The following is a 20,267-nucleotide window of genomic DNA, read 5'->3' as shown; positions in this document are numbered from 1 at the left end:
GGGTCGGCCTACAACTCAAAGACGTGTTCAGTCATAACAGTTAACATTGTATTGGAACAAATGCATCAAATCTCTAACCAAAAAATAGTGGAACACGAGGCATATCAAAATGATTCAAACGAAACAAAGTACTTCTGCTGGAAATCTGCACGTGTATAATTGCATTGGTATGCTAATCTAGGCTATAAAACCCATAAGCAATAGCTTCATTTATTTTATTACATTATTTATATAAATATATCACAATTTATCGGTTCCAACATCTGCCTTTGTAAATAAGGCGTTCACATGCATATACATGTATCTATGACAATCTTGATGTTAATTGTCTTGGTTTATATCTTTGAAAATAGTTTTAGAGCGTATATTATAATTCCAGGGCGATGGTATGTTTCGCGCACCACACATGTCGGTAGGGTCAGTCACTAACTCCAACATTTTTGTTTTGTGTTTAATGTACAGACACTCACATCAATCTGGTGGTGATTTATGAATCATACAATAATGTCACAGATATAAAAAAAAATATCTACCACGGTCACTAAGACAGTTGAAACACTGGTAAACATCTATTATGCACGTTAACGAAGGCAGTTTAAACACTGTTGAAAATATATTCTGCGCGGTAACATAGACAGTTTAAACACTGGTGAATATCTGGTCTGCTTGGTAACAAAGACAGTTTAATCACTGGTGAACATCTGTTCTGCACAATAACGAAGACAGTTTAAACACTGTTGAACGTCTGTTCTGCATGCACAATAACGAAGACAGTTTAAACCTTGTTGAACATCTATTCTGCACGGTAATGAAGAAAGTTTAATGACTGGTGAACATCTATTTTGCACAATAACAAAGACAGTTTAAACACTGGTGAATATCTGTTCTGCAAGGTAACGAAGACAGTTTAAACTTTGGTGAACATCTATTCTGCACGGTAACAAAGACAGTTTTAACACTGGTGAATATCTATTTTGCGAAGTAACGAATTAAGACAGTTTAAACACTGATGAACATCTATTCTGCACGGCAGCAAAGACAGTTTAAACACCGGGGAACATATATTCTGCACGGTAACATAGACAGTTTAAACACTGGTGAATATCTAATATATATGGTAACAAAGACAGTTTAAACACTGGTGAACATCTATTCTGCGAAGTAACGTATTCAGACAGTTTAAACACTGGGGAACATCTATTCTGCACGGCAGCAAAGACAGTATATGGTAACAAAGACAGTTTAAACACTGGTGAACATCTATTCTGCAAGGTAACAAAGACAGTTTAAACACTGGGGAACAGAACATCTATTCTGCACGGCAGCAAAGACAGTTTAAACACCGGGGAACATATATTCTGCACGGTAACAAAGACAGTTTAAACACTGGAGCGAAGTAACGTATTCAGACAGTTTAAACACTGCTGAACATCTATTCTGCACGGCAGCAAAGACAGTATATGGTAACAAAGACAGTTTAAACACTGATGAACATCTATTCTGCACGGCAGCAAAGACAGTTTAAATACTGGGGAACATCTATTCTGCACGGCAGCAAAGACAGTTTAAACACTGGGGAACATCTATTCTGCACGGTAACAAAGACAGTTTAAACACTGATGAACATCTATTCTGCACGGCAGCAAAGACAGTTTAAATACTGGGGAACATCTATTCTGCACGGCAGCAAAGACAGTTTAAACACTGGGGAACATCTATTCTGCACGGTAACAAAGACAGTTTAAACACTGATGAACATCTATTCTGCACGGCAGCAAAGACAGTTTAAATACTGGGGAACATCTATTCTGCACGGCAGCAAAGACAGTTTAAACACTGGGGAACATCTATTCTGCACGGTAACAAAGACAGTTTAAACACTGATGAACATCTATTCTGCACGGCAGCAAAGACAGTTTAAATACTGGGGAACATCTATTCTGCACGGCAGCAAAGACAGTTTAAACACTGGGGAACATCTATTCTGCACGGTAACAAAGACAGTTTAAACACTGATGAACATCTATTCTGCACGGCAGCAAAGACAGTTTAAATACTGGGGAACATCTATTCTGCACGGCAGCAAAGACAGTTTAAACACTGGGGAACATCTATTCTGCACGGTAACAAAGACAGTTTAAACACTGATGAACATCTATTCTGCACGGCAGCAAAGACAGTTTAAATACTGGGGAACATCTATTCTGCACGGCAGCAAAGACAGTTTAAACACTGGGGAACATCTATTCTGCACGGTAACAAAGACAGTTTAAACACTGATGAACATCTATTCTGCACGGCAGCAAAGACAGTTTAAATACTGGGGAACATCTATTCTGCACGGCAGCAAAGACAGTTTAAACACTGGGGAACATCTATTCTGCACGGTAACAAAGACAGTTTAAACACTGATGAACATCTATTCTGCACGGCAGCAAAGACAGTTTAAATACTGGGGAACATCTATTCTGCACGGCAGCAAAGACAGTTTAAACACTGGGGAACATCTATTCTGCACGGTAACAAAGACAGTTTAAACACTGATGAACATCTATTCTGCACGGCAGCAAAGACAGTTTAAATACTGGGGAACATCTATTCTGCACGGCAGCAAAGACAGTTTAAACACTGGGGAACATCTATTCTGCACGGTAACAAAGACAGTTTAAACACTGATGAACATCTATTCTGCACGGCAGCAAAGACAGTTTAAATACTGGGGAACATCTATTCTGCACGGCAGCAAAGACAGTTTAAACACTGGGGAACATCTATTCTGCACGGTAACAAAGACAGTTTAAACACTGATGAACATCTATTCTGCACGGCAGCAAAGACAGTTTAAATACTGGGGAACATCTATTCTGCACGGCAGCAAAGACAGTTTAAACACTGGGGAACATCTATTCTGCACGGTAACAAAGACAGTTTAAACACTGATGAACATCTATTCTGCACGGCAGCAAAGACAGTTTAAATACTGGGGAACATCTATTCTGCACGGCAGCAAAGACAGTTTAAACACTGGGGAACATCTATTCTGCACGGTAACAAAGACAGTTTAAACACTGATGAACATCTATTCTGCACGGCAGCAAAGACAGTTTAAATACTGGGGAACATCTATTCTGCACGGCAGCAAAGACAGTTTAAACACTGGGGAACATCTATTCTGCACGGTAACAAAGACAGTTTAAACACTGATGAACATCTATTCTGCACGGCAGCAAAGACAGTTTAAATACTGGGGAACATCTATTCTGCACGGCAGCAAAGACAGTTTAAACACTGGGGAACATCTATTCTGCACGGTAACAAAGACAGTTTAAACACTGATGAACATCTATTCTGCACGGCAGCAAAGACAGTTTAAATACTGGGGAACATCTATTCTGCACGGCAGCAAAGACAGTTTAAACACTGGGGAACATCTATTCTGCACGGTAACAAAGACAGTTTAAACACTGATGAACATCTATTCTGCACGGCAGCAAAGACAGTTTAAATACTGGGGAACATCTATTCTGCACGGCAGCAAAGACAGTTTAAACACTGGGGAACATCTATTCTGCACGGTAACAAAGACAGTTTAAACACTGATGAACATCTATTCTGCACGGCAGCAAAGACAGTTTAAATACTGGGGAACATCTATTCTGCACGGCAGCAAAGACAGTTTAAACACTGGGGAACATCTATTCTGCACGGTAACAAAGACAGTTTAAACACTGATGAACATCTATTCTGCACGGCAGCAAAGACAGTTTAAATACTGGGGAACATCTATTCTGCACGGCAGCAAAGACAGTTTAAACACTGGGGAACATCTATTCTGCACGGTAACAAAGACAGTTTAAACACTGATGAACATCTATTCTGCACGGCAGCAAAGACAGTTTAAATACTGGGGAACATCTATTCTGCACGGCAGCAAAGACAGTTTAAACACTGGGGAACATCTATTCTGCACGGTAACAAAGACAGTTTAAACACTGGGGAACATCTATTCTGCACGGCAGCAAAGACAGTTTAAATACTGGGGAACATCTATTCTGCACGGCAGCAAAGACAGTTTAAACACTGGGGAACATCTATTCTGCACGGTAACAAAGACAGTTTAAACACTGGGGAACATCTATTCTGCACGGCAGCAAAGACAGTTTAAATACTGGGGAACATCTATTCTGCACGGCAGCAAAGACAGTTTAAACACTGGGGAACATCTATTCTGCACGGTAACAAAGACAGTTTAAACACTGATGAACATCTATTCTGCACGGCAGCAAAGACAGTTTAAATACTGGGGAACATCTATTCTGCACGGCAGCAAAGACAGTTTAAACACTGGGGAACATCTATTCTGCACGGTAACAAAGACAGTTTAAACACTGGGGAACATCTATTCTGCGCGGTAACGAAGACAGTTTAAACACTGGGGAACATCTATTCTGCACGGTAACGAAGGCAGTTTAAACACTGTTGAACATCTATTCTGCACGGTAACAAAGACAATTTAAACACTGGTGAATATCTGTTCTGCAAGGTAACGAGTTAATACTGTTTAAACACTGATGAAGATCTATTCTGCACGGCTACAAAGACAGTTTAAACACTGGTGAATATTTCGTCTGCACGGTAACAAAGACAGTTTAATCACTGGTGAATATTTCGTCTGCACGGTAACAAAGACAGTTTAATCACTGGTGAATATCTATTTTGCAAAGTAACGAATTGAGACAGTTTAAACAATGATGAACATCTATTCTGCACGGCAGCAAAGACAGTTTAATCACCGGCGAATATCTATTCTGCATGATAACGACACAGTTAAACTAACGATGACAGTTTAAATACTGTTGAACATATACTCTGCACGTTAACGAGGCGGTTTAATCATGGTTGAATGTCTATTCTGGATGGCTGTTACATTGAAGACACTACGAACATCAATTATCTTGAAATTCTATTTTTTTCTGTGGAGGTAAAGTATCAAAATCTAGAGTGATGTTAATATATGAAGACTTTTGAAAATCAACGTTTTCTAAACTGTTGTATACCAAAACAAAGTTTTATGTCCGTTTACTTCTGTTCCGATTTCATTTTTTATTGGCTCTTTATAGATTCTGTGCTGGGTTTTTTTTATTTTTTTTAATTTTTACTCAATGAGGCACTCCCACAACTATAAAACCTAGCATGTTGAAGCGGCTTGGAATGGATATGAGATAATGAGAACTAGAATACACTCTGGTTTATTGGGACATAAACAGGTTATTTTGTAATACTATTCTGATTTGACTACTGTACAGCCCCCTGGGACAGACTGTGCTCTGTCGGAAATGAAGTGATGAGTTGCTATGCGAAGAGACTGCTGTACTTACCACGTGAGAGTTGACAACTTCCATTTCGCGAAATTTCCGGTGCTTTGTTGTAATTCTGGAACAATACGTTTTTAAAAAAAGTTGGTTGCATACGATAATAATATTGTCTAGGAAACAATGTCAACGTGCATTATGGACGATGCTTTCAGCTAATAGGGCCATTTATTAGTTGTTATTGAAGATTACTGCTAGAAAACAAATACAAAAACAAAATCGAACTGGTCGTTGACTTCAATTTTCCTAATATATTTTTTTTTAATAATTCTTCGTGAATTTTTGAAACTAGAATTGAATTTGATCGATGAAAGATCAAAACGGACTACGGTAATCTATATATCATATCGGCAGGAAAACATCATGTTCAAAAGGCAGAGCCGTACTCTTGCTTGTCAGCTTAAATAGCATAAAAGATAAAAGAAAAGTGTGAAAGAATACGACATCGCAAGCGAACATTTACACTTCCGGGATAAAAGCGATAACAGGAACTGGCAACATATCAAAACCATTGTTCATTGTGTGCAATAAACTAGAGCCTTTAACTTGTGCTATTCCACAATGCCAACGTAGCTTGTAATGTGTCTGGGTTGTATTTGAATCATATAATATACTAGAAAGGACATCAATTATGCAAATCATCATTGTCTTGCTGTCGTCTTACAAGGAGATGTCACATGTCATTATACATTTACATTTCTAAAAGACATAAGATAAATTCCGCGTAAAAATCGACAATTTGATTGCGAAACATAGGATTTGTTACGGTAAGTGGAAGCGGCATGTCACCAAAGCAATACATCTTCATTACAACGTCTCGGGCAGGGTCGCGTTCGATTCGGTATGGGAAGAAGGGTCATGAATCCATGTATCACTGCTGTGAAAGATGTTTCTACCTCGACAATACAGCATATATCTTACAATGTGGAAACTTTTTATGTAAAAGTACATCCTACGCGTACTTTTTTTTAAATCATTCTTAAAAGACGTAATAAAGATATATACTTTTACGTGTGTAGTTTAATGAAAATGAATTGATATTTGTGTAAGTACAATGTTCATAGTATGCATTCAAAGTAGAAAGTGGAAAAACTAAATTCCAAACACCCAACATTTATTACATCGTTGGCAGGAAAACCTCTGTAGCTCGCGTTATGCTTTACGAAGCCGTTATATTTTTTTAACAAAGGAATGTAAACGCTTTTAGACAATCAATCATATTAACCATATTATTTATTGTATCTCGGCGCAAACGAATACAATGGGACAAGTATATTTATGACTAATTTCGTACACTAATAAGTCAATGTAAAACAAATTAAAATATAGTATTTATTATTAGTGTACAAGTACTTTAAAAAATGAGAGAGCAAATGCACATGATCAGATCTTTCTATTACTTTAGAAGATATTGTTGAACAAACTAAATCATCAGACATTTACACATGTATTGATTATACCATTTTATAGATAGTTTAATTATCTTCGACATTATATATCTATATTTATGTGCATTGTTACCATTCATAAGAAGTTAAAATATCACAGAAAATCAAATATCATTACTAATGACGGTGTTTTACCATTCATTCGAAGTTTAACTATATTAGACCGACAAACATTTCTACTGAAGACGGTGTTTTAACGTTCATAGGAAGTTTAAATATCCCAGACAATCAAATATCTATACTGATGACGGTGTTTTAGTGTCCATACGAAGCTACCTACATTATACCTAAAAACATCTATTTTTATGGCGGTGTTTTACCGTACATATGAAGTTAAATTATCCTAAACAGTATAATATCGATATTTATAATTTACTGACAAAAGAAATGCAACCTCCAATGTTCGGTAATATCCTTAATATTTCATTCAAAAGTTCCGTTTAAGTAACATAGCCAATTAAAGATACAAGTCCTTTCTATTGGATAATTCAGTTAATTTAGCGCAAGCAATAATCATTTTGGCAACACAAGAGTCAAGACTGAAGAGGGGTGGCAATTGGAATTTTCCGACTTCAATAACGAGTATGACCCCCGTTAGCATTTATTTCTGCTCGAATTCATTCTGCAATGCTTAGAGTTGATGAGACGGTTTATTTGTGCCATAGGGATGTTATACCACTCTTCCATAGAAGCGCATGCCGCAGAACGGAAAGAGTCTATGGTGGATTTGGGCGCCTCTGAATGCGTCGATCCAAATGTCCCACACGTGCTCAATTGGCGAGAGATCGGGACTGTATCGTTTAACGTGTCGACATTGTTTTGGCGAAGATAGTCCATTGCACGTTTCACCATATGACACCGAGCGTCGTCTTGTTGAAAGATTACGTTATGCTAGCGGACAAACGGCACAACGACAGGTTGTAGAATAACGTCAATATACCGTTGAGCAGTCAAATTGCCTTCAATGACGATGAAGGGATTTTGCGGCCACTACAGACCCCGAACCACACCATAACGCTGCCACCACCAATCCTGTCGCGTTCCACCATGCAATTATCGGCATAACGTTCACCAGGGTGCAAAATACACGCTGACGCCCATCTCACCGGTAAAGCGTGAACCGTGACTCGTCGGAGAAGAGTACACGGAGCCATCGTTGCATAGGAAACACGTTTGGATGGTGTCGCAGGCCTAGGGGCCATTGGAGTCTGACGTCATGTCGGTGACGGTTTAGGGGCATTCTCACTGCAACGCGACGTGGCTTAATGCCTTAGGAACGGAGACGCCTCAGCACAATATCTCGGCTTAGTTTAGGATGGAGTGTCCCTGGTGTCTTATTTGCAGTTTCCTGTGCAGTTCTGAACCGGTTGCGCAAGTGCTGCAAACGTATGAACCGATACTGACGAGGCGCCGTAACCTTCGGTCCCGCTAGTTCGAGGGTGGTCGGCAGCTGTACACTGTACCAGTTAGTCTAAGACGGCTGTAAAGACGACTGATTGTGCTTTTGTGGACATTTCATAGTCTTGCCACAGCAATTTGCGAGTTCCCAGCCAATAGTAACTGCACTGCCCTGTTGCGTGAATCGTAAGTTAGTCTAGGCATTTTGACGTAATCACAAACGAATTTCTTTTACCGGAAAATTCCTACCCGAAACCTGAAGAATGATAAACAGTTCTTGGACGTATGCAACGCGGCCACGTGTATCGATGCACGTGCTAATCGCCCTATGTATGGAAGTCTCGCGAACACGACAACGTGTAGTGTGATAGGGTTCGATCAACTTCGAATTGATGGTGAATACGTATGATACCATGAATGGTATATATCTTGTAAGAATTTAAATTTTTGTTTTGTTTTTTCATTGAAAAGATAAAGTGTATAAACAACATAGTATGCATATCTATGAACTTTCCTCTGGTCACCACATATTGAGTATTACAATACTAGCTACATGAAGTAACTCCTGCTTTTGAAAATGTACAAACAGTGATAATATGTCCAAGAGTTTGTGTGACCCTACAAGAAACTAAATATTTATTTGCTGAAATTGGCTTTTGAACTTTATTATTAGTGGATGGCCAATATGTGACATTTGGACATTGTATGGCCTGTATCTTTTGTGTGTGCCTGTATTTGTGTATGTATGCTGGAGACAAAGTATGTTGGTGTATTTGCCTCCTTTTGATAGTGCGGATCTCATGCCGACTCTATAGTGCTATCTCACTGAAATACCATCCGGTCACATTTTACTGACAACGGGTGCACAAGTTGTTGCCCCACTACCCTAAATGCTGAACGTTAAACAGGAAATAACAACAATCATTTTTAAGGACTTTGGAAGAAACCGGCCTGGGAACAGAATCCATCGCGTTCCTCTCCTTGGCGAACGTTCAACGTTAAAGCAAAAATAGAAGTGTTGCCAAGCAAGGGCACAAAAACAAATCCCAAATTATGCAGGGGATCACATTGGTCGCCTCTTATAATACATGCAGTGGGTAACAGCAGGTGTATTTTTTCCACGATCCCTGACCTGCTGCATGAGATATGAATTACTAAAAATGTATGTTAATATATAAATAAGATAAAAATATTTCTTTTCTCGATCCCCGACCTGCAGGGTAAGATATACATGAATAAAACATACATATTCTAAGGTAACAGGTACGTTAAACATTTTTTGCCGCTATATATATGTATTATTTTGGATTACATGGTGCATTTCCTTCTGTTTAATGTATTCCTAGCCATAATATATGTATATCTCAGCTTTGTTTGCTTCTTTTTTTCTATTTGTAGTTGAACTTACTTTTGAAGTCACTCTTTCTCCTATTGGTATTTTGACCTCGTTTCGATAGCTTCTTAGAATCTTTTAATTTTGTTATGTTCGTATCTTGGATTAGTTTTGATGACGTCTTTGGTCGTTTCCCTGACTTGGTTTTAAGTTCCAGCTTTTTCCTTATGTATTTGACGTAGGGATTTTTGCAAGGACACAACCTATATGCGACATCAATGTTTTAGTTACATGTATATGACCTTGAAAATGACAAAAATATTGTGACAGTAAGAAAATTGTAACACCCCGACAAAATAAAAATTTGATGTTACATCACAGACACGTGGACACACATGATAACAATATATATAGAAACAAGTGTGATGTAGGTATTTCCATACCGAGGCTATGTTAGCGGCGAGATTATGTTTGGTGTGCCACTCCTGTATTACCGTCGTTATACACTCGGTGTATTTAGCTCGACCTTGACAAGCTTGGAGACACGTATCGTCGCATCCCTATCAGAGTGAAGAAGGCTTCCAACTCCACGGCCGTATCATCTCCGCTGCCACGTGATTGCATGTTGAAAAGATTAACGAGGAAGTTATAGCTACAAGCCGTCATATCTCTGATTACGTATCACTGTCTCCTGTGTTCCAGCACGACCTCGGCCCAGATACAGCGGTAGAAATCTCTTTCCAGCTTACGCCTCTGACAAACGACCTTCAAATCATGCGGACACAACACTATATGTGATTGATAAGAAAATAAAAGTACCATTGAATTATGCAACTGAAGTTGACAGGGAAAAAATAGAATCTTTCAGATTGTTCACGCCAATTAATTGCTCGTCTATATCCAGGGCAGTGAAGTTTCATGATGGGCTATTCCAACTTTTGAATTGGAAGAGTTCAAATGTGTCCTCAAGGGTGAATGAGTTACCTGCGGTATTCTTCCAACGACACTTCGGCAGCACTGCATGGCGGTACCAGCAAATACTTTCTTATCTGACTCTATCTTCATATAAAGAACAAAATTCGCCTAAAATTCTATAACATTATTATATTTCTTTTATATGTCGTGCGTTTGTCAATATAAGAGACATTTTATGTTGCATTCGTGAGTACGTTCAGAGTCCTACATCAGTATGCTGTGAAGCTTGGAGACAACTTGTCTTGTATTCCTCTACCATCCTATCACATTGTTTAATTTTATCAGTTTTGATACAATTTGAATTCAACTTGACGTAGTGTATGATCTCAAATAAAGGAGAATGAATCCCACAGCGTCGCCACTCAAGGTCAAAAGAGAAATTTGAAATCGATACAAATGCTTTAAAAAATAAGAAGATGCTTAATAAACCTTACAGAATTTATAACCTTTCCCTCTCTCCCGAACTCAATTCACTTGGGTCGAAACAAGGTGTATATCCTACATTTGTATCCCTTGTCAACCATTTATATAACCCTAGTCATTGACACGGCCGGTTCTAACTACAACCAGCTTCTTACCATCCATATATATATAGTTAACGACATCGCCCGTTCTTACGAACTAATCGGCTTACATACCGATTTGGGCCAACGGCATCGCCCGTTTTAACTAACCAGCTTTTCTACCAATTCGATCCAACGACATCGCCCGTTTAAACCAACCAGCTTTTCTACCAATTCGATCCAACGACATCGCCCGTTAGTTTGTTTATTAGTGTGGTCGTTCGGTTATCCAGCAGATGAAGAGAGGATATGAAAATGAGTAGATGTGATCAAGTACGTAGTGAAAGGATTGAAAGGGCTAATAGAAGAGAGAGAAGTCAGATATCCTCCATGTACTTATTTGTAATCTAATTTTTGAGAGACGACTCCAAGGCCTAATGTTGCCCTATCACAACTCTGTTTCACCTAAAACCACTAATTGATTGGCAACACCACACCTCGACGCGACCGGAAGAGGGAGACAAAGCCGCCATAAATTGCACCTACATGTAGCTGTAGGTTATTCTAATAAATTATTCGATTTATACGTTTTGAAGTCCGTCTAAATGTTTTTAAAAAACCGAGTCTAATTCTACTTGCCAAAATAAGCCTTACATGTACACTATCCTCTGGGTCGGCGTTATCACGCCTACTCTTCTTCGAAAATACTCAGAAGGAGTATGGTGCCAAGTCGGACATTTCTCACACGAACCACCATTTATAGTTCATTCCGACAGGCTGTACATCACCCGTCCTTACTAACCAGCTTTATACCACCCCTAGTCAACGACATCGCCCTTCTAAATAACCAGCTTTATACCACCCCTAGTTAACGACATCGCCCGTCCTTACTAACCAGCTTTATACTAACCCTATAGTCAACGACATTGCCCGTCCTTACTAACCAGCTTTATACCACCCCTAGTCAACGACATCGCCCTTCTAAATTACCAGCTTTATACCACGCCTAGTCAACGACATCGCCCGTCCTTACTAACCAGCTTTATACTTACCCTAGTCAACTACATTGCCCGTCCTTACTAACCAACTTTATACCACCCCTAGTTAACGACATCGCTCTTCTAAGTTACCAGCTTTATACCACCCCTAGTTAACGACATCGCCCGTCCTTACTAACCAGCTGTATACTACCCCTAGTTAACGACATCGCCCGTCCTTATTAACCAGCTTTATACTAACCCTAGTCAACGACATTACCCGTTCTAAATAACCAGTTTTATACCACCCCTAGTTAACGACATCGCCCGTTCCAAATCCTGCTTATATTTTCACTAGTAAAAAAAAAGACGAAATTTAAACTCATAGTTTGAAGACAGCATGCTGTTAAGACCGTCATAGAACTAAATCAGAAAATTAGAGTATTTACAAACGGCTTCTTCGGTACATAGTATTACAATTATTGTCGTTGATTAATATCAGCATTTTGCAGAATAACGTCAACCGATTGCATGATGTGACGTCGAGTTCGTTTACTACACTTGTTTGTGTGTTTTACCGAGGGTATTCTTGATATTTTAACAGGTAATAAGACGAGGACGTATCGTATATATATATATGTGTGTGTTTTACCAGTGAATCAATGCGAATAATTAGTATTTATCTATAATATTTATACTTATATCTTCATCTCAATTAAGGTGTCAAGTTGATTGTGACATCACTACACCACGGCGACATTTTGTTGTGACGTCTAAAAGCCTTGAAAGAACGTAATCACTGACAGGTTGCAGGGAACCTCCTACAGTTTCGGAGAATGTAATAATTCTATACTCGTTTTCCGTTTAATAACTAAGTTTTACCTCTGTGTGTAATATGTTTACCTGTGTGTAATAGGTTTACCTGTGTGTAATAAGTTTACCTGTGTGTAATATGTTTACCTGTGTGTAATAGGTTTCTTTCATATTTTTTCCCCGCATCGTTAACCTGTCAGAAAAATTCGTCCGTGTCTAACGTTCATCTTGTTTAAAAAAACAATGTTATGTACAATGGGAAATCATGGACCTGCAGTTTGTAGCAGCACTTCCATGTGGACACTAACGCGTTTGTAATAGGTTTACACGACTAACCACCCTGAGTGTAGCATATACTCCGAATATAACAGGGAGTATATGATTCGATTGTGGCGTTCTCTGCAAATTGCTGTACATCGTAGTTTGACGTTCCATTGCTGATAAGCTGTATTAGTTATCTGGGTACTTTTGTTATAAAATACATCTACACATATTACTTGATTACTCGTGAAGCTTATCAAGTCACCGAATGTTTAAATTCCATTCGATGAAATATTCATAAAAACAAGACTTAATGTAGTTGACTATATAACACGGGCTGTGGTTACATGTTAAGCTACTCGATCATGAATTAAAAGAAAGTAACAACACAATTAATTAATTTAACAGATAATAGATTTGGTCTGTCCCGCATACAGTAATTATGTAATAGGAACCGGAATATTTCGATATAAAACGAGACTCCGGGGAAATGTGCTCCCCATTGATTGTTGTTAATTACTTTATACCTCGTAAAATCTGTAGGCCAATTTCAATATACACGCGAGATGACATGCACAGATGATAATCCACTGTTTTGTACACTTTTATTGCCCCTATTCTGCTATTAAGTACTCCTATGTTATCTCAGCTAACTACAATATAGCGAAATAAATATCATGAATAAACAAGTGTGGTAACTAATCACTCCAGTTTTATCTCTACTCACTAATATGAAGATATTGAACTAAATCAATTAACCTCACTACGCAATATATACATTGATCTATTGATACTGATTTTTTATTTCTATTTTTTGTTACTCCGTATAATAGCATCATTGATATATGTTAATGCAAAACTGTATTATATTCTAATCCGATTTTATCTTTATTCGATGTTATAAATATCTGATATCTTAATAGAAAACTTTTTGTCTACAACTCCGATAGTATCTCTACTCAATAAAATATAGACATTGATATCTATTTATACAAAAGTGTTTCGTCTACCTTTCCAATTGTATCTCTACTCAAGTAATATAAACATTGATCTCTGTTATATACAAAAGTGTATAACTTATCAATCAGATTATATCTCTACTCATTTTTACATTCACATTGATCTTTATTTATACAAAAAAATAATATCTTCTGCTCCGGTGCTAGCTGCGCTCGTGGTTATAAAGTCATCAATCGTAATCAAACTACACAGTTTTGTTTTTATAACCCTAGTTATCTGTTTCCTGCTATTTCTGTTAATTTATAAAAAAAAAATCGATCTCTTTACGAGTCATTGTCGCATTTATCATCATGACCTCGTGATCAAACACTCGTTTCATGTCCTTTAATTCAACCCTTAATTAATTAATTTACACATAATTATGTCTTTTTCAGACTTCGTTGAACTCAATCAACATCAATTTAACTTTAAATATGATGACTATGCCTGCGTTTAAAGGTCTTTTAAATTAACAATCTGAGTTTTAACTTCGTTACAAAATGAAGTTGAACGTGATGTCATACCCAGTAATATAGTGGTTACGTGATGTCATACCCAGTAATATAGTGTTGAACATGAGGTCATACCCAGTAATATAGTGGCTACGTGATGTCATACCCAGTAATATAGTGGTTACGTGATGTCATACCCAGTAATATAGTGTTGAACATGAGGTCATACCCAGTTATATAGTGTTTACGTGGTGTCATACCCAATAATGCAATGGTTACGTGATGTCATACCCAATACTGCAATGGTTACGTGATGTCATACCAAGTAATATAGTGGTTACGTGATGTCATACCAAGTAATATAGTGTTGAACGTGAGGTCATACCCAATAATATAATGTTAACGTGGTGTCATACCAAGTAATATAGTGTTTACGTGATGTCATACCCAATAATATAATGTTAACGTGGTGTCATACCAAGTAATATAGTGTTTACGTGATGTCATACACAATAATATAATGTTAACGTGATGTCATACCCAGTAATATAGTGTTTATGTGATGTCATACCCAATCATATAATGTTAACGTGGTGTCATACCAAGTAATATAGTGTTTATGTGATGTCCTACCAGGTAATATAGTCTTTATGTGATGTCATACCCAATAATATAATGTTAACGTGGTGTCATACCAAGTAATATAGTGTTTATGTGATGTCGTACCCAATAATATAATGTTAACGTGATGTCACACCAAGTAATATAGTGTTTATGTGATGTCATACCCAATAATATCATGTTAACGTGATGTCATACCAAGTAATATAGTGTTTATGTGATTTCATACCCAATAATATAATGTTAACGTGATGTCATACCCAGTAATATAGTGTTTATGTGATGTCATACCCAATAATATCATGTTAACGTGATGTCATACCAAGTAATATAGTGTTTATGTGATGTCATACCCAATAATATCATGTTAACGTGATGTCATACCAAGTAATATAGTGTTTATGTGATGTCATACCCAATAATGCAGTGGTTACGTGTTGTCATACCCAATAATGCAGTGGTTACGTGGTGTCATACCCAGTAATAAAGTGTTAAACGTGATGTCTTTTTCAGTAATACAGTGTTTAACGTGATGTCATACCAAGTAAAATAATGTTGAAAATAATGTCGTTTCAAGTTATGTACTATTAATAATATATATTGATTCTGAAGATACTTGAAAGTTAAAGTGATGTCATATTAATTTATGCTTGGTGTTATGGTATACTGACTAATATAATGCTTAGCGTGTTGCAATTCATAGCTGTATAATATATAATGTGAAGTCATAAGATGATATATACTGTTAAATGTTAAGTTATACCCCGTCGTATAACATTTGACGTAATGTCAGAACACTGTACCATTCTCGGCACGTGAGTTAATTGAGTTCACGTGTATTTCTCGAACTAGGAGCTCTGCATCATTAAAAATTGTGGTAAAAAGCCAAAGTACTTAACCTCACACTGACACAAGAATGAACGCCAAACGCACTGCGGCAGACGTTCGCTGGTCAAAAAGGTTTGTAAGTAGCTGTAAACAAAAATTTCTAGAATGTATTGGTTACAATAATTACTGCAGCATTTCCAACCAATTGAAAATGCAGCAAAGTATTAATAACACTTGCTTTAATGCCACGTATGCTAAATGTACTAAAGGATTAATACTAGATTCCTTACTTTACTATTTCTTATTAAATTTCAGAGTCGAATTCTAATCAAGAATTTTTATTTTGAATAATGCATTGAAATTTCGGTTTTCTTGATTTGTGTAAATGACACAGGGCAGAATTTACAATCACAGAAACAACGTGTTTATCAATGTGCTGTAATTGCCTAACGTAGGAGCTATCGTGGGAGGCTATTATTGCGGGAATTTTGAGGTATATCTCTGCAAGAACTTTGATGGGCTATCATTACAAAAATCACTGTTACCCATCATTGTGGGAGCTGTGGAAGTCTTTCATTGTGGTGGTGTGGCCTGTGCACAGCTGAACAGAAACAGCTTAGCTGTATGATGATATCATGTTAATCTTCTCAAAGAAATAATAGCACGGCTCTCACAAGTTGATATTCAGTTAGCGGTGCAACTCATTAAAAATGGACACTTTCAGATTCATCGAAAGTGAAAGATGTAAATCCCAGTCTTAACATTCCAGGCCTAGAACATTTCTCTAGAGGGTAGATAAGTTATTATTGATGTCAATTCCAACAAAGGCAAAAAGCTTAATTACCATCATGGGCACGAAATCTCTTTTCATCCGACCCTTTTGCAATTATATGCGCACACATGCTCAAGCAAAATACTCAAGTACAAACGGAATTTTGTTGGCTCCTGTGCCAGGCTATACAGTACACTAAGGTAACGTTGTAAGTCTGTTAGGAGACCCCCAACGGGACACGTTCTAAGCTTAATTAGGATAGATGATGAAAACGTTCGATTGATAATTTCCAGTACGTTGTATTCACTAGATATTTAACTTTTCTAGCTGTGTAAATGGTTTATGTCATGAAGAGATCCCGATTGATGTCATATAAAAGTTGTTTCATTGTTTGACAATTTTTGTACATTTTAATTTAATTAGTCCCTAGCTATTTATGTACCAAAGCATAGCTGGACCTATTCATGTAACATACTCATTTTACCATGATACCATTGTATAACTAGTAAACTAGTAACAGTGCCTTTGACATTTGCAACTTGAAATACAAACTTAGTTAAGGTATTATCATCCTCAAAATTACTTCATGTTCATTTAAAAAAATACCACTTTTTCCTAGTTAACTTTCTGAAGCGTAGTTTTTTTAATTTAATTGCACCTTTTTTGTAAACTATCCAAAGTTATGTTAAACCCATTAAAAAGATGTTAGTATGCTTACCTTATTATTTCTCACACTGTTCCTGGAGGATATGCCTGACTGTAATTCATCCCCAGAAATGACACAATGTCCGTTATCAAACTTTGTATGATGAGAACTCTGCAGATTGTAATTAAAATGTATTGCCCTTTACAAAATGACGCAAAACCGCACTCAGTGTTTCAGTGTAAGTTTGTCAAATCTGTGGAAGGTCCACTGATGGATAAACATGCGCGCCCTTGTCAAACGAACACTGGTGAAGATGTATGTTATCGCCCTTTATATACCTCTCCATCAATCAATAAACCAATCCTTGCTGCGCCAACACGCACATGGCGGCTCGACCCTAATTCGGCGAACAGAGAGGACAGGTAATGTTTTGTGGAGAGGTTGGATCAACCGATCGCTTGATCTGTCCACAAATTACATAAATTATCCCATTCGAATAGGACAGGCTACATTGAGTGTGGTCTCGATCAAAGCTGACTTCCGTCTACATCCAAGCAGTCAATTGCTGGTGGCAAGGGATGGGTTGAACACCAATGGAGGGCAGAAGGCCTGTTATGTCTGCATTAATGTAACGTTATTGGCCACCCTTAGGTAGAGTCAGACTTCTCAGTCACCATAGTAGCACTATCCGTGCCCAATGGGTTTTGTTTTTATACCTAGAATCGAGTTCTGTAGTGTGACTGGCGCTGATACACTGTAGGGATGTTGTTACCTACACATTGATTGTGCTCTGTATAATAGCCTGTATCTGTTCGCACCATTCTAACGTTTTCATAGCAGAAACAATCCCATATGCTACGAGGGTTAGCCACTATACATTCTACGACAAATTCTTTCATTAATTTGAGAGCATCTAGTCATTCACGTTTTCCAATTCAAGCAGTAATTATTTTGTTTCATATTCCCCCAATGTTATCTACACAGAGAAAACTTGATGCTAGTTAATACTTTATGGAAATTGTTTCCTCATGTTTAAATAAATTCAGTAAAACAAGTACTACATCGCATAAGTACTGTATGGTATGTTTATATAACTGTTAACAATGAAACAAGCTTTGTTAACAGGGAACAAAGATTGACTAGAAGAACCCTGGTTAATGTGCTTGTGCTGTCATCAATATTTATAAGATGGATGTCACATGAACTTTGTCTGCAATTTTATTATACATTATTAAATATAATGTAGAATTACAAGTCGATTTTCGAAAAAAAAGCACATTTATACTTCTTCGCTTTCGGTGTTTTGATTTTAGTCAAGCGATATAATATGGAAAGGTCTTCAATTGAGGGAATAGCCAGAGTGGAATTAATTCAGTATAATAAAGGAATGTATAACAGATGAAAATGAGTAAAAACGGGTAAAGCATTGCGTAAACAATGCATGATATATATAAATCGTCTACATATCAACATCACGTAAACAAGGTATGATATATATAAATCGTCTATATATCAACATCATGTAAACAAGGCATGATATATATAAATCGTCTACATATTAACATTACGTAAACAAGGTATGATATATATAAATCGTCTACATATGAACATTACGTAAACAAGGCATGATAAATATAAATCGTCTACATATCAACATCACGTAAACAAGGTATGATATATATAAATCGTCTACATATGAACATTACGTAAACAAGGCATGATAAATATAAATCGTCTACATATCAACATCACGTAAACAAGGTATGATATATATAAATCGTCTACATATGAACATTACGTAAACAAGGCATGATAAATATAAATCGTCTACATATCAACATCACGTAAACAATGCATGATATATATAAATCGTCTTCATATCATCATCACGTAAACAAGGCATGATATATATAATCGTCTACATATCAACATTACGTAAACAAGGCATGATATATATATCGTCTACATATCAACATCCCGTAAACAAGGCATGATATATATAAATCGGCTACATATCAACATTACGTAAACAAGGCATGCTATATATATCGTCTACATATCAACATCACGTAAACAATGCATGATATATATAAATCGTCTACATGTCAACATCACGTAAACAATGCATGATATATCTATTTCGTCTATATATTAACATTACGTAAACAATGCATGATATATATATATATATATATATAATCGTCTATATATAAACATTACGTAAACAAGGTATGATATATATAAATCGTCTACATATGAACATTACGTAAAGAAGGCATGATATATATAAATCGTCTACATATTAACATTACGTAAACAAGGTATGATATATATAAATCGTCTACATATGAACATTACGAAAACAAGGCATGATATATATAAATCGTCTATATATTAACATTACTACATATCAACATTACGTAAACAAGGCATGATATATATATCGTCTACATATCAACATCCCGTAAACAAGGCATGATATATATAAATCGTCTATATATCAACATTCGTTAACAAGGCATGATATATATAAATCGTCTACATATCAACATCACGTAAACAATGCATGATATATATATATCGTCTATATATTAACATTACGTAAACAATGCATGATATATATATATATATATATATATATATAATCGTCTATATATCAACATTACGTAAACAAGGTATGATATATATAAATCCTCTACATATCAACATTTCGAAAACAATGCATGATATATATATATCGTCTACATATCAACATGACGTAAACAAGGCATGATATATATAAATCGTCTATATATCAACATTACGTAAACAAGGCATGATATATATAATCGTCTACATATCAACATTGCGTAAACAATGCATGATATAT

At 36.7% G+C, this 20,267-nt stretch overlaps 1 protein-coding gene across 1 annotated transcript in view; it reads right to left on the bottom strand.

The window, feature by feature from the left end:
• The window catches only part of LOC110460697 (alpha-2A adrenergic receptor-like), a 73,847-nt gene extending 55,959 nt beyond the window's left edge, over positions 1–17,888 (bottom strand). Inside the window, exon 1 of the mRNA XM_021513752.1 lies at positions 17,471–17,888. The gene's annotated coding sequence lies outside the window, so the exon portion shown is untranslated. The remainder of the gene's footprint in view (positions 1–17,470) is intronic.
• Positions 17,889–20,267: the final 2,379 nt, after the last annotated feature.

Source organism: Mizuhopecten yessoensis, unplaced genomic scaffold, assembly GCF_002113885.1.
Source record: "Mizuhopecten yessoensis strain PY_sf001 unplaced genomic scaffold, ASM211388v2 scaffold10455, whole genome shotgun sequence".
NCBI lineage: Eukaryota > Metazoa > Mollusca > Bivalvia > Pectinida > Pectinidae > Mizuhopecten > Mizuhopecten yessoensis.
The sequence above is the reverse complement of the archived record's forward strand: the minus strand, read 5'-3'. Positions and strand labels throughout refer to the sequence as shown.